Source organism: Ictidomys tridecemlineatus, chromosome 5, assembly GCF_052094955.1.
Source record: "Ictidomys tridecemlineatus isolate mIctTri1 chromosome 5, mIctTri1.hap1, whole genome shotgun sequence".
NCBI lineage: Eukaryota > Metazoa > Chordata > Mammalia > Rodentia > Sciuridae > Ictidomys > Ictidomys tridecemlineatus.
The window spans coordinates 60,552,068-60,568,189 of record NC_135481.1 but is presented as its reverse complement, the minus strand read 5'-3'; the positions used below and the strand labels follow the sequence as shown (position 1 = coordinate 60,568,189).

General features: G+C 36.8%; 1 protein-coding gene and 1 pseudogene across 6 annotated transcripts in view; both read right to left on the bottom strand.

Annotated features, from left to right (window-relative positions):
* The window catches only part of Fut8 (fucosyltransferase 8), a 337,229-nt gene that overhangs the window by 103,470 nt on the left and 217,637 nt on the right, over positions 1-16,122 (bottom strand). The window lies entirely within an intron of this gene.
* Positions 7,318-15,815, bottom strand: LOC144377817 (52 kDa repressor of the inhibitor of the protein kinase pseudogene; annotated as a pseudogene).

Genomic DNA, 16,122 nt, shown 5'->3' with positions numbered 1-16,122 from the left:
TTCAAACCAGTTCTTCATTGCCTGAGTAATATCCAACAAACTTTTTTTTGTACAAAATTCTTTTAAGTTATGATACAACATCAGGATATACCTTGACATAATCACAAAAGCATGGAACTTAACCTGCTCTGATTCAGACCCCAGTACTTCCGTCCTCCAATCCACCAAATCTCTCTTCAATCTATTTACAGTTTATATTTATTTTTAATCAGTGTCCTGTGGATACCCCTGATGTGGGACCCACCATGCCACATCCACGCATGTACATGTGAAAGTTCAGTCAGATTCAGCCACTGCTCTTTTTTTCCATCCCTTCTTCTTCTTCCTCAATCCCATTAATCTATTCTACTATTTTTTAATCTATTTTGATGAAATTCACTCTCTACTTTTTTTCCTTTCTGTCTCTTGTTTTTTTTGTTGTTGTTGTTGTTTGTTTTTTTTAAATTCCCTCCCCTTCCACATATCAAGGAAAACATTTGACCTTTGACTTTTTTTGGACTGGACTATCCTGCAAACTTTATTTTCTTGGCCAAAGACATGAGGATAATCAAATTAGAAAATTTCAGTTGTGGTCCATTATAGGTGACTCCAAAATATTTTGCAGAAGCCCTAGGTTTTCAGTGATTTCACCCTGAAACCTAATCTCTTAGAGAAGTTCCCCAAACTGATAATCTTGTTGTCTTACTTTTGACTGAAGCTACCAGGAGATACCTCAAATTTACCAGGCAATAAATTTGAGGCTCTGGTATGAAGCCACATCAAGGTTTGGGATATGCAAACCCAAGCAAGGTATCAGAAAATAGGGCTAGTCGACTGAGGATAGAATACAGATATCTGAAGACAGAAAACAGAACAGAATTTATGACTTTGAGAACAAGCTAATTATTACAGGCATCAAAATCTTCATTTCAGACACAGATTATGCTTATGTTCTTTGTATTTTCTAGTAACTTATTTTTCTATTTTAATAGTTACAAAATTATTTTGTTTTTTAGTGGGCAGGGGAGGCGGGTTCTGTCTCAACTATGGCATGGAGGAATGAACCACAAGGGGGAGTTTTGTTTACATCTGATTCAAATGTTAATGATACAAGTTCCCTTGAGGACCAGCAGAGATGTACCACATTTCACCATATGATCAGTGCTATCCCATATTCACACCATTCCATGCATTTTAATTTTTGCACCAAAGTTAGTTTAGTGATAAATTACTTTTAAGTAATACTGACACAAAACTTCTTAAAATCTTCACATAATGGTCATACCTCCCTCCACCTTTTTGGCTGAAAAAATATTGGTATAATTCAAGCAAGAAAAACTCCAAGGTAAAGGAATTAACATAACACAGTCTAATCCATGGGTAAATCTGGAACATGGGCAAGAAAAATTTTGTCCAAGGTTCTTTGGTTTGCTCTTTGGGGATAAATATGCAGTGCAAAGGATAAAAACATGAGCAGGAGATAGAGATGAGTTAATCTCCTACTGTTTCCCTTGTTATCTCCAAGAAGAAATTTTAGGATATCTCTATCTTGACAGCTGACCTAGCTGGGACATAGGTTCTAGACCTTAAAATTCTTCCTACTGAGCACTTAGCCAGTTTCCCCTTATCTCTGCCAGTCCTTGAGGGTCTCAAAGTTTTCTATTTATATTTACTTACAAATTGTCCTTATGTAGGTCTAACCACAGTCTACTAAAATCTATAATGTATTAGGCACTGTGGGAAGTATTTTATATATTTATATATTTCCTTCATTTAATCGTCATATTGCTGTGCTACAAGAATTATCTCCCCTTGTGTAGAAGAAAAAAAATAAACCTCAGAGTATTTTGCAATTAAGAGAAAGAATATTGGAGTAAAACATCTCTTATATAAGTTATCTAATTTCTCCAGGCCTAAGAATAACCTTAGTTATAATAGGAGAAATATAGTAGTCCCTTTTACCCATAGAAGACTATTCAAAGACCCCCAGTGGATGCCTGAAACTATAGGTAGTACTGTTCCCCCCCCAAACATATATATCTATGATAAAAGTTTACAAGTTAGGCATAGTAAGAGATTAATATTGTTGTGGTTTGGATGTGAGGTATCCCCAAAAGCTCATGTGTGAGAACAATGCAAGAAGGTTTAGAGGAGAAATGATTGGGTTATGAGAGCCTTAACCCAACCAGTGAACTAATCCCTTGATGAGGATTCAGTGTTATCTGAAGGCAGGTAGGGTATGGCTAGAGAAGGTGGGCATTGGGGGTGTGTCTTTGGGGTACATATTTTCTATTTGGTGAGTGGAGTCTCTCTCTTGCTCCTGATCATCATGTAAGCCACTTTTTTCCACCACACTCTTCTGCTCTGATGTTCTGCCTCATCTCAAACCCCTGGGAATAGAGCTGGAAGTCTATGGACTGAGACCTCTGAAACTGTGAGCCTCCAAATAAACTCTTCCTCCTCTACAATTGTCCTGGTCGGGTCTTTTATCACAGCATTGAAAAAGCTGACTAAAACAAATATCACTAATCATTAATCTTGCACTTTGGGGCTATTAATAAACACAACAAGGGTAATGTGAACACAAGCACTGCAATACTGCAACCATACATCTGATAGCCGAGAAAGTGACAAATAGGAGGGTGGCATATAAAGCATGGATATGCTAGACAAAGGGATGATTCACATCTTAGGAGAATGGCATGTGATTCCATCATGGTACCTAGAATGAATGTACATTTTTTAAAACTCATGAACTATTTATTTTTGGAGTTTTCTATTTAATGTTTTCAGAATGTAGTTGCCAATGGGTAACTCACTGTGGAAAGCAAAATGGTGGATATAAGGGGCTACTGTAATATTGCTATGTCATAGGGTTATTGTGTTGGATAAATAAGCAATGAATAAAGGGTCTTTATCAAGTGATGGGCATGAAGAAAATACTTAGTAAGTGATTATTTCTAATGCCAAAACCATTCTTGAGTTTGGAAACCACTCCCACACAAATGTGTGGTGAGGGCAGATAAAACAGAATCAAGGCTACTAGACAAGGCATGCTTTCCACCTAGAGAGATTCTTCTTTTAAAACAAACTTTATTATTGGGAAAAGTATTCTCTTAAGATAGAGAATCAGGGCTGGGGATGTGGCTCAAGCAGTAGCGCGCTCGCCTGGCATGCGTGCGACCCGGGTTCGATCCTCAGCACCACATACCAACAAAGATGTTGTGTCCGCTGAGAACTAAAAAATAAATATTAAAAATTCTCTCTCTCTCTCTCTCTCCTCTCTCACTCTCTCTTTAAAAGAAAAAAGAGAATCATCATCTAGTTGATAAAGACTAAGCAATAAACAGGATAAATACAACTTCATATGCAAATGTCTAGTACCACTTGAAAAATATACCTAGATTCCTTAGTAGAAAGACAATTATGCAAGAAAAAAAGTCCCAAATTTAAGAGGATAGACATTACAGTTTAATAAAAGTCTCAATAAAATCATATCTCATTCCTCAAATAACTTGGAATAGAACCACCATTTGACCCAGGAATCCCACTCCTTGATATATATGCAAAGGACTTAAAATCATCATACTAGAGTGACATAGCCACATCAATATTTATAGCAGCACAATTCACAAAGCTAAGCTATGGAACCTACCTATATGTCCTTCAACAGACAAATGGATTAAAAAAGGGATACACATACACAAACACACACACACACACACACACACACACAAACACACTCAATGGAATATTATTCAGCCAAAAAGAATGAAATGATGGCATTTGCTGGTAAATGGATGGAACTGGAGACCATCCATGGAGACCATTATGCTAAGTAAAATAAGCCAATCTCCCAAAACCAAAGACTGAATGTTCTCTCTGATATGAGGGTGCTAATACACAATAAGGGGGTAGAGAGAGAAGAATGGAAGTTCACTGGATTAGACAAAGGGGAATGAGGGAAGGGAGAAGAAATTGGAGTAGGAAAGACAGTAGAATGAATTGGACATAAATTTCTTATGTCCATATATGAATACATGACCAGTGTAACTCCATATCGCGTACAACTACAAGAATGAGAAGTTATACCACATGTATGTATAATACGTCAAAATACATTCTACTATCATGTATATCTAAAAAGAATAAAAAACAAAAAAAAATCATCTCAAAGAGCTTAAGATCTCCCCGCCCCGTGTGTGTGTGTGTGTGTGTGTGTGTGTGTGAGAGAGAGAGAGACAGAGAGACAGAGAGAGACAGAGAGAGAGAGAAATAAAACACAAACAAGATGTGAAGGTTCACAAAACTTAACTTTTTAAGAGTGGAAATATAAATTCTTGGACCTTTCAAAGTATCTGCATTCCAAAGATATTGAAAAATTAAGTCACTGGGCCACAACATCTATGATTAGAAAATCTAACAAATTTATAAACTATTAACCTATCAATCTTTCCCTATAATCAGATAATGCTTGCTCCTTATCTGATTCAAAGTCCTCTTCTTTATTATATAATCCTTCATGATAGTTTTTTTGCACATCTGCAAATGGCTAATCACTATGATTAGTTATAAGCATCATTCACCATTTGGGAGCACATCAAACCTTAGCCTTAGCAAAGTTGCCTTATAAATTACTGATAATGAGACAATTCAGACTAGGCAAGGGAAACAAAATTGCTGTTTCACCACACTGTTTTGCCAAAGCTTTCAGTCAACTTAGTAGAGACATAGTTCATTGGCTCTGTGAGCCTTCCTGAAATTTAATAATTGCTAAAACTTAAAAGCAAAAAGAAGCAACTCTGATAACTATTTCATGAACTGGTATCTGGCAACAACATGAAGATGACAAAAGAAACAATTAAGTTAAATATGTCTCTGTGATAATCTGAAAATATGATGTGACAAAAACACATAGAGGTTAAGATACAAATCTAAACCCCCATAAATTCAAGCGCTGAATCTACAATGCTAAATAAATAATAAAATATTGACTGAATTAATCGCTGTGTAATACTTATTTTTCTAACTATTTCAAAGATGGAAGCTGAGGCCAACTCATTTCAATGGTATCAAAAGCAGTGGTAAATTTGACTGTTACTATGAAATATGGCCATATGCAATTACAAGAATAGAATCAATTAAAAATCTAGTGATACTAATTTTTGAGACCAGTATAGCAAATAATAATTAATATGCTACTCTGCCATTATTTCTTATATCATCAACTCCTTTAAATTCTTAAAAATCCTGTTAAAGCTTTTAAAAGACAAGAAGTATTACTAATTACTATCAGTTGATTGCCCAACTGTGGTAGAAGGCAAAGATTGGCTCTATTAGTTATTAGCATCCAAATAATAGGTTAAAGAGGTAAACAGAGTATTTTGCTAAAAATCTTAAGTGAACTTGAATCCTAGATCTAAACATACAATATTTGGTCCCCTGGTATTTAGAGTAATGAACAATGGGAGCCATATTCCAAAAAACAAAACAATACCCTCATCATGAGGAATAAAGAAAAGACTTTACCCATAGCTTGTTTACCACTGATCCCTGGGTGAGAGGTCCACCAATTGTGAACTCAACTATGAACCCTGAAACAGTCCTGTAACTTGGCTTGTGGTCTAAGAGCAATTTTGTCTGGTCCTGCCCAGAGAAACTTCTATCCTGTGTCCCTGGATCAGCCCGGCAGATCTTGGTCCTACACCAAGCAGTTCTGCAATACAGCTATGTAACTCAGCACTAGTCCATTTCAGCTGGAGTCTGAGAGCAGTCTTATCCACCCAACAATTCATCATAAACTATAATTAAGTATAACAGATTAAATTCTCCAAACAAAAGACCCAGTTTGGTTAAACAGATAAGAATCAACACTGTGTTGCAAATAAGAAACTCACTTTTTAGCTTGTAAGACACACACAAGCTAAAAAAGAAGGAATGAAAAAAAGGGGAAGTGAAGAGATGATAACCAAACAGGCATAAGGATGGCTATATTTACATCAGACAAAAAAGGTTTAGCCAAAATTTGTCACAAGAGACAAAGAAGGTCACTGCATAATAAAAAGGTTAAATTCATAAAAAGGATATAACAATTATAAATACATATACAGCCCAAATAGTAGCATGAAGCCAAATAAAGCAAATATTAACAAACTAAAGAAAAAATAGATAGCAATACAAAAATAGCAGGGTTTCAATATTCTATTTTCAATAATGCATACATCACCCAGACAGAAAAATCAATAAGGGAACAGTAGACTTGAATAACACTGAGGACCAAATGCACCTGACAAACTTATAGAATGTTTTAGCTAACAATAGCATAAAACAGATCCTTTCCAAATATACATGAAACATTCTCCAGGACAGATTATATGTTGTGCCACAGAATAAATCTTAACAAATTTAATAAGATTAAAATCACAGCAGATATATTTTCATTTTTTTTTCAGGGATGGAGGTTGAATCCAGGGCCCCCCACATCCTAGGCAAGTGCACTACCAATGAGCTACACTCCCAGTCCCATATTAGGTTATCATTTCTAACCACAAAAACAAAGTAAATACACTTGATTAATAGATAAAAGAAATAAAAGGAAAATAAAAATGTATCTTGAGACAAAAAATATGGAATTGTAACAAATAAAGCTCATGCAGCAAAAAACAGCACTAGGAGAGAATTTTGTAGTGATAAATGGGAAGGAAGGAAGGAAGGAAGGGAGGGAGGGAGGAAGGGAGGAAGGGAGGAAGGGAGGGAGGGAGGGAAAGAAGGGCAAAACAGAAAAGATCTTGATCTAAATTAATCTCAAGGAACCAGAAAAAAAAATAGACTAAGGCTAAAGATAGGAGGAGGAAGGAAACAATACTGAGTAGAAATAAATGAAATAGAGACTAGAAAAAGAACAGAAAAAGAGTTGGTTGTCTGAAAAGGTTAACAAAATTGACAAATCTTTATCTAGATTATCCAAAGGGAAAAAAAAAAGAAAGGTTTCAAATAAAATGATAAGTGCAAAAGGAGACATTACGATGGACACCAAAGAAATACAAAGGATTATAAGACTACTATGAACAACTGTATGTCAATAACATAAGTAATGGATAAAAACGTAGGTATAAATCCTATATACCTACCAAGGCTGAATTATTATTTTAATTCACATTTTATTTAGATTGAAATAAACTATACAAAGCTGATTTTCTTCACCAAAATTAATAGCAATATTTTCTATATTCTAGATAAATCACAAAACATTTTTTGTAGATTTTCTAGGTTTTGCTCATAAATCAAGATGAGACAGCAGAAATATTCATGAAAAAAGAGAACAAATCATTTGACAGTATCCATGGGCTGATTTTGTCTTAACCATGAAGCAGACATGTTTAACATTTACCTGCTTTAGCTTATGAAAATGCAGGATCAACAAAGAAATGCAACAGCAACAACCAAATGTGGAACAACAGTGGCAAGCGCTTCCATCCAAACTTTAACCTGTTCTTTTAAGTTCATTTAATAAATAAAACAATCTACACTGAATCCCTTGATTGGTGAGCTCACAAGCTACTCTCTCTGGTAATTCAATGTCCATTACACATTTATAAGAACATACTTAAAATTTTTATTAGTCAAAGGTCCATGGTATGTTCTTGGATAGGAAGAATTAATATTATAAAAATGAACATACTACCAAAAGCAGTATACAGATTTCATGCAATTCCAATTTTTTAAAACCCCAACAACATTCCTCATAGAAATAGAAAAAAAAAACAATCATGAAATTCATTTGGAAAAACAAGATACCCAGAATAGCCAAAGTAATGCTTAGCAAGAAAAGTGAAGCAGGAGGCATCATCACAATACCAGACCTTAAACTATCTACAGAGCTTCAGTTAACAAAAAAAGGTATGGAATTGGCACCAAAATAGATATGTAGATAAATGGTTCAGAACAGAAGACACAGAGAAAAACCCACATGAATAAAGTTATTGCATACTAGACAAAGGTGCCAAAAACATACATTGGCAAAAAGATAACCTCTTCAACAAATGATGCTGGGAAAACTGGAAATCTATATACAGCAAAATGAAATTAAACCAGTATCTCTTACCATACACAAAACTCATCTCAAAGTGGATCAAGGACCTAGGAATTAGACTAGAGACCCTGCACCTAACAGAAGAAAAAGTAGGCCCAAATCTTCATCATGTCAGATTAGGTCCTGACTTCCTTAAAAAGACACCTAAAGCACAAAAATAAAATCAGGAATTAATAAATGAGATGGATTCAAACCAAAAAGATTTTCTCAGCAAAAGAAACAATCAATAATGTGAAGAGAGAGCCCACATAGAGGGAGAACTTATTTACTATATGCACATCAGATGAAGCACTAATTTCTAGGATATATTAAGAACTCAAAAATCGTAACACCAAAAAAAAAAAAAATCAATAAATGGACTAAGGAACTGAACGGACACTTCTCAGAAGAACATATATAATCTATCAACAAATACATGAAAAAAGGTTCAACTTCTCTAGTAATTAGAGAAATGCAAATCAAAACTACTCTAAAATTTCATCTCACTCCAGTCAGAATGGCAATTATCAAAAATACAAATAACAATAAGTATTGGTGAGGATGCAGGGAAAAAGGTATACTCATACACTGCTGGTGGCATTGCAAATTGGTGTAACTACTATGGAAAGTAGTATGGAGATTCTTTAGAAATCTTTTTTGATCCAGCTATCCTATTCCTTATTCTATACCCAAAAGACTTAAAATCAGCATACTATAGTGACACAGCTACATCAATGTTCACAGTAGCTCAATTCACAATTGCTAAACTGTGGATCAACCTATATGCCCTTCAACAGATGAATAGACAAAGACACTGTGGTACCTGGAATATTACTCAACATTAAAAGAGAATAAAATTACGACATGTGCAGGCAAATGGACGGAGCTGGAGAATATCATGCTAAGTGAAGTAAGCCAATCTGAAAAAACCAAAGGCCGAATGTTCTCTTTGGTAAGTGGATACTGATCCATAATGGGGATGGGGATGAAGGAACTTTGATTAGGCAAAGGAAAGGTAGGGGAAGAGAGGGGACATGGGGACAGGAAAGATGGTGGAATGAGATGGATATCCTTATCCTAGGTACATGTATGACTGCACATATGTTTGCGACTCTACATCGTGTACAACTAGAGAAATGAAAAGTTATGCTCCATTTGCATATAATGAATTAAAATGCATTCTGCTGTCATGGATAACTAATTAAAACAACAAAAAAGTCCATGGTGTCATATAATATTTTATAAAATATAATCCTTACTCAAAATTTATTTCTGAAAAATATTCCTAACTCAGTACCTGACAATTGCACCCATCATGATAACAAATGTTATTTCTAAACTGACTTAACTAAAACAATTTGAGAGTTTCACAGAAGTGAACAAATAGGCGTTCAAAGCATGACAGTTCAAAGAGAGACCACTTAAATAGGCAGATTGTCAATGAATAATGTATTCAAAGGAAGGTCTATAGGCAAAGATATCCAGTGATTAAGTGACCTACATATACCTTATGGCTTTTCTTCAAATATCAAACATAAAAGAAAGTCCACTTTAAAAGACTGTTAGGTATTTTTAAGGGCTTCTGAATTATCTGTAGGGAACTCTAATTTAGTTGTACAGAGTTTGATATATGTCTACCATTAAATACAGATCATATTTTATATCAAAATTTATGTTAAGCAAAGCCAAGTTACTTGAACATTGGTTTGTCAAAATGTTCCTCAAGTATGCATTGAGATGCTTTTGTCCATTTTCACAGTGCTTATTCTCAATCTTCATCACTGGAAAAATGCATGGAACCTTCAGTAATACATATACATAAGGAAAAAATCTGATGTCAGGCAGATGGGGGCTGCATAAATGATGGGGGGAAACTTTATATCTTTCCCTCTGATTTCCATTTGATTCTCTAACAAAAAAAAAAAACTAAGCTGAGAGCATGTCTGGATTGGGTAAGTCACTTCTGTACATGTTAATACCTCTGATCTCTGATGTATAGAATTTGAGTTTTTCCCTGACAGAGGGTACCAGAGATAAGCATATAAGACCTCTGAGACACACCTGAGAATGCACCTTTAAATTTCTGAATAATGTACTCCACTATTGGAACACAAAAAAATGTTTTTAATGGTAGTCCTGAGAGATTAGTTGAGATTCCAATTTACCTTGATGAGCCCTATGGAATCTCCCAGGGACTTTCCATTTGGAAATCAAGTTTGGTTGCTAAATTTGTGATTTCCTCAAAAGAAAATTCCTGAAAACTTCAACATTTCCCATTACTTCACTGAGTGAATGCAGCACTACAGTGAAGCTGCTAAGAAGACATCAGAGATCACCCCTGGAGGTTTTTCCCAAAGACACTTGTAAAAGATAAAGCATTTTTGAGAATACAATGAAATCAAAATCTGTCAGTGCACTGGAGGGTACAAATGCTCTGCCAACTCTAGTTATTCCATCTAATAATATACCATCTAAACATAAAACAAGTGTTTGTAGGAAGTATACTAAAATTTCAAAAGTATCATGCCTGCCTTTCCACTGAGAACAGAAAATTTCCATCAGTTCTTTACCCATTTCTTCACCTTTCTAAAACAAAACAGAAATTTTACTGTCAAATGCTAAAAGCAGTTGAGGTGATCTGTGGAAAAAAGAACAAGTTTACTCAACTGTCCCTAGTACAACCAAATCCCCATCACAGACACTAATTTTATACTCACATATTTAATGCACAGGAAGATCAAAGTGTATATGCAGATAGCTTGGGGATATTTCTTTTTAAAGTCCAGAAACAACAACTTTCATTTTGGAAGAAAATTCAATATATACAATGAACATTCCATACAGTCCCCATTCCTCAGTTATGCTAGTGTGGAATTTCACAGTCAAAATATTTATATCCGCTGCATGAGGGAGGAAGCCCACAAAGTTCTATCTCAGGTTATAAGATTCATTAACAAATTTCATCAACATGAATAGGTGCTCTTCTCTTGCTATGTTCACTACACTGTTAGTGATAACAGAAAAGATGAGTTTCTTCCTTCACTGAGATTTTCTTTCTACATACAGCTCTCACAAATCTCTAGCATATGTTTCTGCTGTGTTTTGGAACAGAATAATGTTAATACTGTGGTCCCAAAGCACATTTTCAAGACTGTTCACTAGAATTTATTTGGCCATCCGAAAAGGCTTGAAAATTATCAGGACTAAGAGACCTTCTTAGATTTCATGAGACTAAGGATATCCAGACATATGATTTGGTTTTCCCTAAGAATTAAAATTTCCTCATAAAAATTGAAGGAAGACCCATAAAGTAAAGGGAAAGAGTGGGGAATAATATTGGCCAAATTATATTGTCATATCATGAGCAAGTGAAAATATTTATAATGAATGCCATCATTGTGTACAATTACAATTCAATAAAAACACAAGAAAAAATCATGGCAGTGATGCTGGGAAATAAAGCCAGGCCTTCTTCTATTTAAAAAAAAATTTCAAATAAATTTGGGCAGGGGTACAGGGGATTGAATTCACATGTATTCAACCACTGAGCCACATCCCCAGCCCTATTTTGTATTTTATTTAGAGACAGAGTCTCACTGAATTGCTTAGTGCTTTGTTTTTACCAACGCTGGCTTTGAACAGACGATCCTCCTGCCTCCGCCTTCCAAGCCACTGGAATTAAAGGCTGTGCCATTGTGCCTGGCCCAAATAAAAATTTAAGAGTTCTTTGTCTTCTTTCTCCCAAAGGGTTAAAGGTAGAATGTCTTCATCCTGCTTATCACTCCACTGCACTAGGGTTCTGAGTATTGCTCTTGTTTCTTTGTTTTTATTCCTATTCAGAGGTTTTATCATTTTTTTTTCAATATTTTTGTCTATGGGGCCTCCTAGGTGAGGAAAACTTTTAAAAGAGAGATGTGGTAAAATGGAACCAAAGACAAAAAATACATATGTGTAGATTTCATTATCCTGTTCTAGAAGGGCCAAAGAAGAGACACTTTTCATTCCCAGTTTTCTTGATATCCCCCCTATGTAAGGAGGAGGCATAAAGAAGTTGTCCTCAATTTCAGAGGGGCACTTAATTTCAGTTCATTTCTTTTTTTGCAGGGATGGAGGGAGTAAGGGACTGGGGATTGAAACCACAGATGCTTAACCACTGAGCCATATACCTAGCCTTTTAAAATTTTGTTTGTATTTTATTTAGAAACAAGGTCTCACTGAGTTGCTTCGGGCCTCCCTAAGTTGCTGAAGCTGGCTTTGAACTCTTGATCTTCCTGCCTCAGCCTCCTAAGCCACTGGGATTACACTCATGTGCCACCGTGTCTGGGTTTCAGTCCATTTCATTTAAATAAAAATTAATGCAAATCCTTCTCAAATTCTTCCATAAATTTGAAGAGGTAGAAATATTTCCAAATAATTTCTAAAAGGTCAGCATTCTACTTACAGCAAAGCCAACAAAGGATAAAATAAGAAAAACAGGACAATATCTCTCATGTATATGGATGCAAAAGTCCTCAGTGAAATATCAAGTAACAAAGTTCCATATAACATTAAAAGAATGACACATTATGCTCAAAGGGGACTTATCCCTAGGATGCAAAGATGGTTTAACATATGCAAATCAATAAAAGTGAAATAATAACAAAAAGAACATTTGAAAAAAATTCAACATCCTTTCATGACAGTACCTCAATAAGTTAGGTACTTCAAAGTAAAGGCGATATGTGACAAGCTCACAGCTAACATTATATTCAATAATAAAAGCCTAAAAGTTTTCTTCTGAGACCAGAAACAAAAGAAGGTGCTCACTCTCACCACTTGGATACAACATCGTAGGGGAAATCCTAGCCAGAGAAATTAGGGAAGAAATAAATAGTGAGCCTACATCAAACAAACAAAAAGCTACTGTTGTACAGCAAAGCAAACAATCAACAAAATGAAAACACCTACAGAATGGGAGAAGATATTTGCAAACTATATATCTTATAGGGGTTAAAATCTTCTTCCCTTCTAATGTAGATACGTTTTATTACTTTTTCTTGTCTAATTGCAGTTTTCAGTGGTAAGATAAAAAGTTCTTGGGAGAAAACACACAATAAGAGAAAGATGGCCGCTGCGTACGGGGGTTGCTGAAGTGCTGAGCGTGGTGCTCAGAGCAGCGGCTTTAATCGAGATTTCGTGCAGCTTGTTAGAGCTGCTTTCACCATTAATCTGTAGCGGACCACCTTGCCAAGCAGCAGAAAAAACAAAGAGATTGAAAGAGAGACGTTTGGCTCCCGGACGCTTTCCTGCTCAGAGCTGCGCGATTTGCGCTCATCTGCTTCTTCTTTCACTTCGCTCCCAGCAGAGAAGCTGAATGTGAAATCAGCAGTGGATTGTAAGTACCTGAGGCAAAGAAAGTTCAGTACACCCCGCCTTTTTTTTTTGAATATTTTCTATATAGGGAGAGTTAGTGGATTGGGATTGTTGGCTGGGCTGTGGTTTCGGGGCCGAAAATCCACTCCGCGGGAGCTGCCATTTGCTTTCTGCATGCTGTCTTGATGGCTCTGTCTACAGGGTCCAGCTGCTGCATCTAGAGACTGGAATTGGGCTGCGTGCCGAGCCCTGTCCTCCGAAAGCTGGACCACGGCCTCGAGCGCCTCGGTCGCCTGTTCCCCGCTGGACCTTTGGGCAGAGCCTGCTCTGGGGTCATTCGGCATCCCCCTGCGAGGGGACCCGTGCTCCGGAAGAGGGGGCTGGAGAGCCGCAGCGGCAGCTGCTTGGGCGCCGGGAGCCAGGCACCGGGCCGAGGAGCTGCGGAGGTCGCGGTGGCGCTGCTAAGGTCGCGGACAAGTGCGGCGCCCGTGAGCGCGGCCCAGAGGTGGAGGCGACGGCAACAGGGTTTCAGTCTAGAAAACTGGACTGGAAACAGAAGTAGCAGTTCGTATAATCCCAAGATCTTGCTTATGCCAGGAAACTGTAAGGGTAACATGAATATCATTGAGGAGGTCTAACATGGCGGCAGGTGCGGAGAGATCAAGTCTCTGACCTCCTCAACTGCGCGGGCATAGGGAGCTGTAAAATATCTAAAGCCTGTTTACTCAGGATCACAAGGAAATGCTGAGCTGATGTGGAGCTAGGGCGTACAGTCTGAGCCCCTCAGAAAACATACACTGAGCACGAATCAGCTGCATTCAAGCTCCGGTTTGCCTGCTTCTAGTGACTCAGCACTAACAATCCCGCTGAAATAACTAGTCGGCCCACCTGAACTCACAGAGGTAAAAGCCAACTGAGCACGATAGCCAGACCCAGGGAATCAGGAGTGACATGGGACTAGCAGCTCAGAACTCCCAGCTATCACTCCCACCAGTGCTGAAAACAGAGGTCCCTTGCACCAGCTACCAGGGGAGTTGCTACCTGGGGGCAAACAAATTCCCTGGGGGTCCTCAGCCCCAAGCCCTACAAACTTAGGGTCTGAGGGAGGCAAATAGAAAGGGTGTGCCCAGGCATCCAGGAAAACAGGGATCCCAGAAGCAGCAGACCCAGCGTGTAGCCAGTATTGTGGTAAGCGTCACAGGTGAGTGGGGCCTGGATTGAGGAACCACAAGAGAAGGCCCTAGGCACTCAGGATTGGAGACCCGCACAGTCTGGGAAGAAGAGCTGAGGCACAGTGATTGGTTCCTACCTATCAAGAAGAGAAGCCTGGCCCAGTGGGCATAGCTCCATCTACTGGAAGAGAAGTTAATCGAGCTCTATGACTGCATTTATTATTATTATTATTATTTTTTAATGATTATTATTAGTATTTTTTTATTTTATTTTCACTTCTTGTTGTTGATGTTGTTGTTCTTTAACATTCTTATTAATGGTTTCAATTTTTTAATTCTTTTTATTCTATTATTATTACTATTATTTTTTAAACTTTAATTTCCATTCTTTTATTATCATTATAATTTTTTTTTTGGTTTTAAATTTTTATTTTTTCGTTTTTTCTTTCTTCTTTTCACTTTTTTCTCTTGTCTTTTCATTTCTTTTCAATTTTCTTATTTCCCCTTTCTTGAATTCTACCTGCCTACACTCATTCTCTTTAGTGACTTCTTCCCTTCCCTTCTAATATCTCTCCTCCCAAGCATCAAATAAATTTAAAAGAGTAAACAGTAACTCAGCAGTCAAACAGAACAAGAAGTAACATGAGCATAAAAAAGCAAGGAAGAAAAGGAGTACAAACAATGCGGGATAGCCTAAATATTCAGGTGGACCTACAGTCATCAGAAAAATGGCCATATAATGAACTCCAGGAACACCTTAGACAGATGGAAAGGAAACTTAAAGATCACATTGAAAATGAATTACATAAACAGATAAAAGAAGAAGTTAACCATCTTTATCAGGAGATAGAGATTATAAAAAAAATCAAACACTAAATCTAGAAATGAAGGAAACGATAAACCAAATTAAAAACTCAATCGAGACTATCACCACCAGAGTGGAGCAAGTAGAAGCCATAACGTCAGATAATGAAGGCAAAATATATCATCTTGAAAAAGTCTAGCCAACTCAGATAGGCTGGTAAAAAATCACGAGAAAAACATCCAACAGATTTGGGATAACATAAAAAAACCAAACTTACGAGTCATCGGGACAGAGGAAGGCACAGAGATTCATACCAAGGGAATGAGTAACCTGCTGAATGAAATAATTACAGAAAACTTTCCAGAAATAAAAAAGGAAACAGATATACAAATTGTAGATGCATACAGGACACGGAGCACACAAAAATCACAGTAGACCAACGTCAAGACACATTGTTATGAAGATATCCAATATACAGAACAAAGAGAAAATATTAAAAGCTACAAGAGAAAAGAGCAAGAATACATTTAGGGGTAAACCAATAAGGTTAACAACAGATTTTTCATCACAGACACTGAAAGCGAGAAGATCATGGAACAACGTATTTCAAACACTGAAAGACAATGGATGCCAACCAAGAATTCTGTATCCAGCAAAATTAAGCTTCAGGTACGACAATGAAATAAAAATCTTTCATGATGAACAAAAGCTAAAAGAATTTGTAGCTAGAAAACCAGCATTGC